This window comes from Dendrobates tinctorius, unplaced genomic scaffold (assembly GCF_039654945.1).
Source record: "Dendrobates tinctorius isolate UK_male_01 unplaced genomic scaffold, ASM3965494v1 ptg000114l, whole genome shotgun sequence".
Classification (NCBI taxonomy): Eukaryota; Metazoa; Chordata; class Amphibia; order Anura; family Dendrobatidae; genus Dendrobates; species Dendrobates tinctorius.
In genome coordinates, this window is record NW_027361782.1 from 12,198,827 (window position 1) to 12,205,710 (window position 6,884).

The window sequence follows — 6,884 nt, forward strand, 5'->3', positions numbered from 1 at the left end:
CGCCTGGGGGTGACAGGTTCCCTTTAACTACATCAGTGTGCTGCGCACGCTGACATAGTTAACAGTGGAAGGAGCTCTGAGTGGGCCTCCTCAGAGCAAGGTGCCTGAGGCGACCGCACCCTCTGCCCCCCTGGTAGCTACGCTGATGGAATAGGAGTCTATGGGCCCAGTCACACATAGTGACTCACCAGCGATCCCGACAATGATATGAACTTGTCAGGATCGCTGGTGGGTCGTTACATGATCGTTGGTGAGCTGCCAAACAGGCAGATCTCAGCAGCGATCAGTACAGCAACATGCGGGTAACAAGCGATGCACGTCGCTTAGTTACCCGCAGTGTATGTTACGATACCAGCGCACTGGTGCAGGGCGCACGGCGCTTAGAAACCTGATGTTTACCTTGGTTACCAGCTCCCTGCACCAGCGCGCTGGTATCTAACGTACACATCAGGTTTCTAAGCGCCGCCCGGCGCTTAGAAACCCGATGTTTACCTTGTTACCTGCTCCCTGCACCAGCGTGCTGGTATCTAACGTACACAACGGGTTTCTAAGCGCCGCCCAGCGTGTAGAAACCCGATGTTTACCTTGGTTACCAGCTCGCTGATCGCTGGTCTCCCGCCTGCCACACGCAGCGATGCGTGCTGGCCAGCGGGAGACCAATGATCAAAAAAATGTCCTGGCCATTCGAGCACGATCAGCGATACCCAGCAGGGGGGCCGGTCGATAATAAGTGTCAAACACAGCGATCTCGCTGGTGAGATCGCTGTTGTGTCACAAAACTTGTGACTCAGCAGCGATCTCGCTAGCGAGATCGCTGTGTTTGACAGGGGCTTATGTGTATACTGAGATCAGATAACAGGAGTCACAATAAATATTAGGAAGCCCAAAGAGTTTTACCATCATCATTAATAAATAACTGAATCATTGTGAGCGTCCCTGGAGGAAGAAGTTGCACATTTTCCAGTCCACAGTAACAAACTTTCCAGAATTGATGAGTTTCATTCCATGTACAATCCTCGCAGAGTATGGAAAGTTTGTTCTGAATTTTATATTAGGATTTCCATGTAGCCGAGAAGTCTCCTTTTCTATCTTTTTACTACGAGATAGAATTTAATATAGCAGGGGAGTTAGCCAAATCCCTAAAGCTAACAAAATATTAATTACACCAAGAAATTGAAATATATCAAACTTTGGAAGTAATTAAGTGTCACAGCTAAGTCAAGAATTGTGATATATTGAATAGAAATACAATCTCCACATGTGAAAAGATGGGAAGATTATTTCCAAGTCATGTGGAAGTCGAAAGGTAATGAAGTTGTGAACTTCCTGCCCTATGATAGAGAGGTTGGTTACACAAGGTGGCAATGAGGATTTGTGTTCCTTGATCTGTTGGAGGGTTGTCCATTACTTTGCAATATTTGATTAATGGTCGAGAGAAGTGGGGTAAAAGTAACAGGAAAACCCGGACTGAGGCCGCTGCCCCCTGCTACCACTGGCGACTCCATCGCTCTCCTGTTTCTGCAGCTGATCAGCACCTCTGATTCTCTCCTGTGGGGATGTGATGATATTCAAATAAAGAAGGAAACAGGTGCCCATCAGGGGACACAGAGGCAGTACTGACTAGGGGCACTAGTCTGTTTTTTTTTTTCACTTTTCCCCAACCATGGGCCCATTAACCCAACTATTATATAGAAAGTAGTGGACCACTTCTTTAAATGTAAAACTTTTACTAATTGACAGACAGCTCTTGGCTTCAGCTCATCATTTGGTGGCATCTCCTTCACCCCCCATTCTCCAGCACTCCTGCTCACACTATTTTGCTATAGTCAACAGCACCATGCAGTGACATATTGGGCCCTAGGATGTTTAGCTCCTTTTATACTTTTTTAATCAAGTTTTGACTTGTTTGCTTATCTTCAGTCGTCCTTTGGTTTTGTCGTTTTGGTTGGTTTCTGCTCTGTTTTCTGACTTTTCAGCTTTTCTGCATTCCTGGTTTGTCATATGTCTTATTTTGTGGTTATGACTCCTGTGTTGGTTCTTTTTATGATTTCTGATCAGATGTTTACGTTTTGCTTCGTATCTCTTCTTCATTCTCTTTTAGATCTTGGTGATTTTATCTCACTGTGAATTGTGTTCTGTTTATAACTCTTGATTTTATCTTCTGAGTTGGTTCCTTGTCTGTTTTCTGTGCGACTGTTGACATCTCTGTTGTTCCTGGTCCTGACTCTCTTTTTGGATCCTTAATTCCCCCATATGTCTAAAAAAATATTTAGAATTGAGAGTCCTCAGTGGTTGATATATTTTAATGGCTAACTGAAAAGCTGGTAACAAATTGCAAGCTTTTGAGACTACTCAGGTCTCTTCATCAGGCAAAGACTAATACAGCATCTAAAGAATCACATTTATGCACAAAACAGCACAGAAATAACGCAATAGTTAAGACAAGGGACGTGAAGCAGAATTGTCATTATGGGAGAGGGATAAACATAAATATTGGAACAGTTCATAGATAAGGTGTGTGACAGTTTTATTGTCCTCTGATTGGGGTCTGGTTCTGTGTTGTGTGATGCCCCCAGAAGGTCTGAAGATCAAATTCCTTAAGTGATGTAAAAGGACTGTCACACTCTTTATCTATCAACTGTGACTGTATATATAGGGACAGTACAGTTACTAGATTGGCCACTAGAGGGGGGCCTCGAACTGTTCATTTTGGTGTAGCTGGGTTAGGTAATAGTTAATATAGGAACGGTCAGCTGAAGTTAAGTTAGAGAGGACTTCCTGTACGGAGTTAGTAGGGCCAAGGAGTCCAGATAGTCCTGAAGGGCTATAGAGCTTGGGGACGAAACAGTGACCACGAAACATTTTAAGAAAGAGCCCAGCCATTCAGGTTACAGCAGGATAAATGATAGCAAGACAACTGACAGCAGTACAACACCACTGGTCGCTCATCATGGGGCAGCTTACTACATGGGCTGATGCGCTTTTGTCTGGGGCAAAACGGATAGGGGGACTCCTGAAAGTGGTGAAGCTGGACAGGGAGGATGCTGTGATGCCAGTCGGAATGGGACGACCCAGGTACATGTTGAGGGATGTCAGGGAGAGCACAGGGAAAGTGAAGAAGGCAAACTGTGTGGAACCCAACGTGTATGCTGTAATTGACTTGAGCGGGCTGAGAACAAATAACAGTAAAGTTACTTGTTTAAAGTTGGAGTTGGACTGTGCTTCTGTTTGTGAACAAATGTCCAGAGGAAGCCTTGGCGATGTGGAGCATGGAGCAACAGGTATGCTGACAGAGAACTGTGAAATGCATGTGATGGGAGACCAGAGCATGAATGAACCATTGGCCTCAGCCATGACTGGCGCTCCCTCACTCTATCACTAGGGAGGTGGCAGATGCTAGAACAGGCAGAGATCAGTCATGATATTCTTTCAGCATGTTGATGTGAACGGTCTTCTGTTGTTGACGATTAGGTACCAGGGCAATGATTTAGTTAGTGTCATTTATTTTCCTGACAACCTGAAAACAGCCTTCCCACTTTGCTTGAAGCTTGTTGGCTGGGGAAGCAATAATCCTGAGTACCTGTTTTGATTTCATAAAGTCCCTGGTACTGGCATTATGATCATACCAGGTCTTTTTTCTGGACTGAGCCATTTGCTGGTTGTTGGTGTTCTTTAGCCAAGGTAGCAGCTGGGCGAGACAGTCTCTGAACTCTAGAACATAGGGAATGACTGACGTTCCATTGTCTTCTCCTCTCAGTGATCCTTCAGAAGAGTGACAGGCCCACAGACCTTCTGGTCAAACACTAGTTCAAAGGGAGAGAACCCTGTGTACTCTTAGGGATCCTCCCGATAGGCGAAGAGGAGATGGGGCAGGTATTTTTCCCAGTCCTTTTTAAAGTCAGCAAAGCACGCAGCATTTTTTTTATAGTTCCATAAAATCGTTTACATAGTCCGTTGGTCTGCGGGTGGTATAGAGTGGTGTGAATGGCTCAAACACCACAGATATGTCAGAGGAACTGGACAAGGTCTGACAAGAACTTTGTCCCTTGATCCATACTCTGTCCCTTGATATGTACTTTGCAGCATATCTGTGGGAGTACTGTGCCAAAAGCTGCTGTAGGTACTCGTGATCCATATCTGTGAGAGGACTTTGCCAAAAGCCACTGTGTGTACTCTGCAACCCATATCTGTGATAGTACTGTGCCAAAAGCTGCTGTGTGTACTCTGTAGCATATACACTCACTGGCCACTTTATTAGGTACACCATGCTAGTAACGGGTTGGACCCCCTTTTGCCTTCAGAACTGCCTCAATTCTTCGTGGCAGAGATTCAACAAGGTGCTGGAAGCATTCCTCAGAGATTTTGGACCATATTGACATGATGGCATCACACAGTTGGCGCAGATTTGTCGGCTGCACATCCCTGATGCGAATCTCCCGTTCCACCACATCCCAAAGATGCTCTATTGGATTGAGATCTGGTGACTGAGGAGGCCATTTGAGTACAGTGAACTCATTGTCATGTTCAAGAAACCAATCTGAGATGATTCGAGCTTTATGACATGGCGCATTATCCTGCTGAAAGTAGCCATCAGATGCCTGTTCTTAGCTGAGAGGAGTGGTACCCAGTGTGGTCTTCTGCTGCTGTAGCCCATCTGCCTCAAAGTTCGACGCACTGTGCGTTCAGAGATGCTCTTCTGCCTACCTTGGTTGTAACGGGTGGCAATTTGAGTCACTGTTGCCTTTCTATCAGCTCGAACCAGTATGCCCATTCTCCTCTGACCTCTGGCATCATCAAGGCATTTCCGGCCACAGAACTGCCGCTCACTGGATTTTTTTTCTTTTTCGGACCATTCTCTGTAAACCCTAGAGATGGTTGTGCGTGAAAATCCCAGTAGATCAGCAGTTTCTGAAATACTCAGACCAGCCCTTCTGGCACCAACAATCATGCCACGTTCAAAGGCACTCAAATCACCTTTCTTCCCCATACTGATGCTCGGTTTGAACTGCAGGAGATTGTCTTGACCATGTCTACATGCCTAAATGCACTGAGTTGCCGCCATGTGATTGGCTGATTAGAAATTAAGTCTTAACACACATTTGGACAGGTGTACCTAATAAAGTGGCCAGTGAGTGTATGTGGGAGTACTGTGTCAAAAGGGGCTGTATATACTATGCGACCCATATCTGTGGGAGTACTATGCCAAAAGCCACAGTGTGTAGTCTACAGCATATCTGTGGGAGTACTTGGCCAAAAGCAGCTGTATGTACTCTGTGACCCATATTGGTGGGAATACTGTGCCAAAGCCACTGTATGTACTCTGCGACCCATATCTGTGAGAATACTGTGCCAAAAGCTGCTGTATGTACTCTGTGACCCATATCTGTGGGACTAATGTGCCAAAATCTACTGTTTACTCTGCAGCATATCTGTGGGAGTACTGTGGTAAAAACCACTGGGTGTGCTCTATGACCCATATCTATGGGAGTACTGTGCAAAAACCCACTGTGTGTACTCTGCAGTGGTGTCTGCATGAGCAGCGTGCATAGTAAGAAATTCTACTTTGCAGCCATCTCTTTGCCATTTCAAGGCCAAATATTTTTTTCTGTACTGCTGTGTCTATATGAGTAGTGTTGCAAAAAAAATAAATCTACTCTTTACAGCACATCATTTCAGCCCCCCATTGGCTGTGTCCATGATGACTGTCAATTTTGCTCTCACGTGCTCGCACAGCTGCTCTCCGCAGGCTAGCCTTTCCCTAGGGTTAGGTTTCCGTGCGGTCTTTTTCTCTTCAGCACACCTTCCTGGGGGCCATCCTTCTTACACACTCACTGTGTCACTCCTGGTGACTCCACCTTCAGCCACGCCTCTTTCAGTCGTTGACTATTACCCGATGAGCTTATTTCATTTTGAAACCCGCCCTCTTCCATAACACGACTTACATTCTAGACTGAACCCTGGTTTCAGCACATCTCCTCTTCTGGGTCGAACCTCCAATAGGCGGAGAACCTTTTTTACATCTTCGGGCACGGTCCACGATGGGCTGTACTTCTCGACCTCAGACCACAGGTCACCTTCATCTTGGGATCCATGCTGTTGGCCGCCACCTTAGTTTGTTACATTTTAGGTACATCCTTATCTGCCTCACCATCCACCATTTTGGAATTTGTATGCTCTACCATTGCAGGTTGTTCATTTTCAGGCGCTTCTCCAGTTGCACCATGGGCATGATTCTGAGGGGTAAGATGCCCAAATGAGGTAGTCGTGGGCGAGCTTCAGTCCCCACTTGCTTTGGCATCCTACAGACATCTCTTATCCCAGTCCCAGTGTGCAGCTATGTGTGAGGTGCATCACACTCATTTAGAGCTGCAGACCTCTTCTTCTTCTGAGTCCAGATATTCCTGTTCTAGAACCAGGGCAGCAATTAACTCAGGAGACATGAGGTTCATAAAAACAACCAAAGATTTACTTGGTGTATGTACAGTGTTTACAAGCAGAAATTAAGGGTAAGGCCCAATAGGTTGTCATCTTTCCCACAGGTACCGTATGCCCTGGCTCTGGGTATAGGTGGCATGTCTTTGAAGCGATGGCCGGGGGACGACCACAATGCAGGGAGACTATGGTACAAAGATGAGGTGCAAGCAACAAAGGGTTAATTTATTTACAGGCAAGGAATGCAGTGTTAGGAAAGTGTAAACGGGTATGCAATGACATAAAACAATTTACAAAAGTGATATTCTCTAGCTGGGCCGTACAAATGGCACAGAGCACCAACTATTACAGTTAAGTGAATTTTGCAAAAGGCAAAACAATACAATAAAGTACATTATGCTGCTACTCTAACTATAATCTATCTGGCCGCTGCTACTCCAGCCGCACGGCTA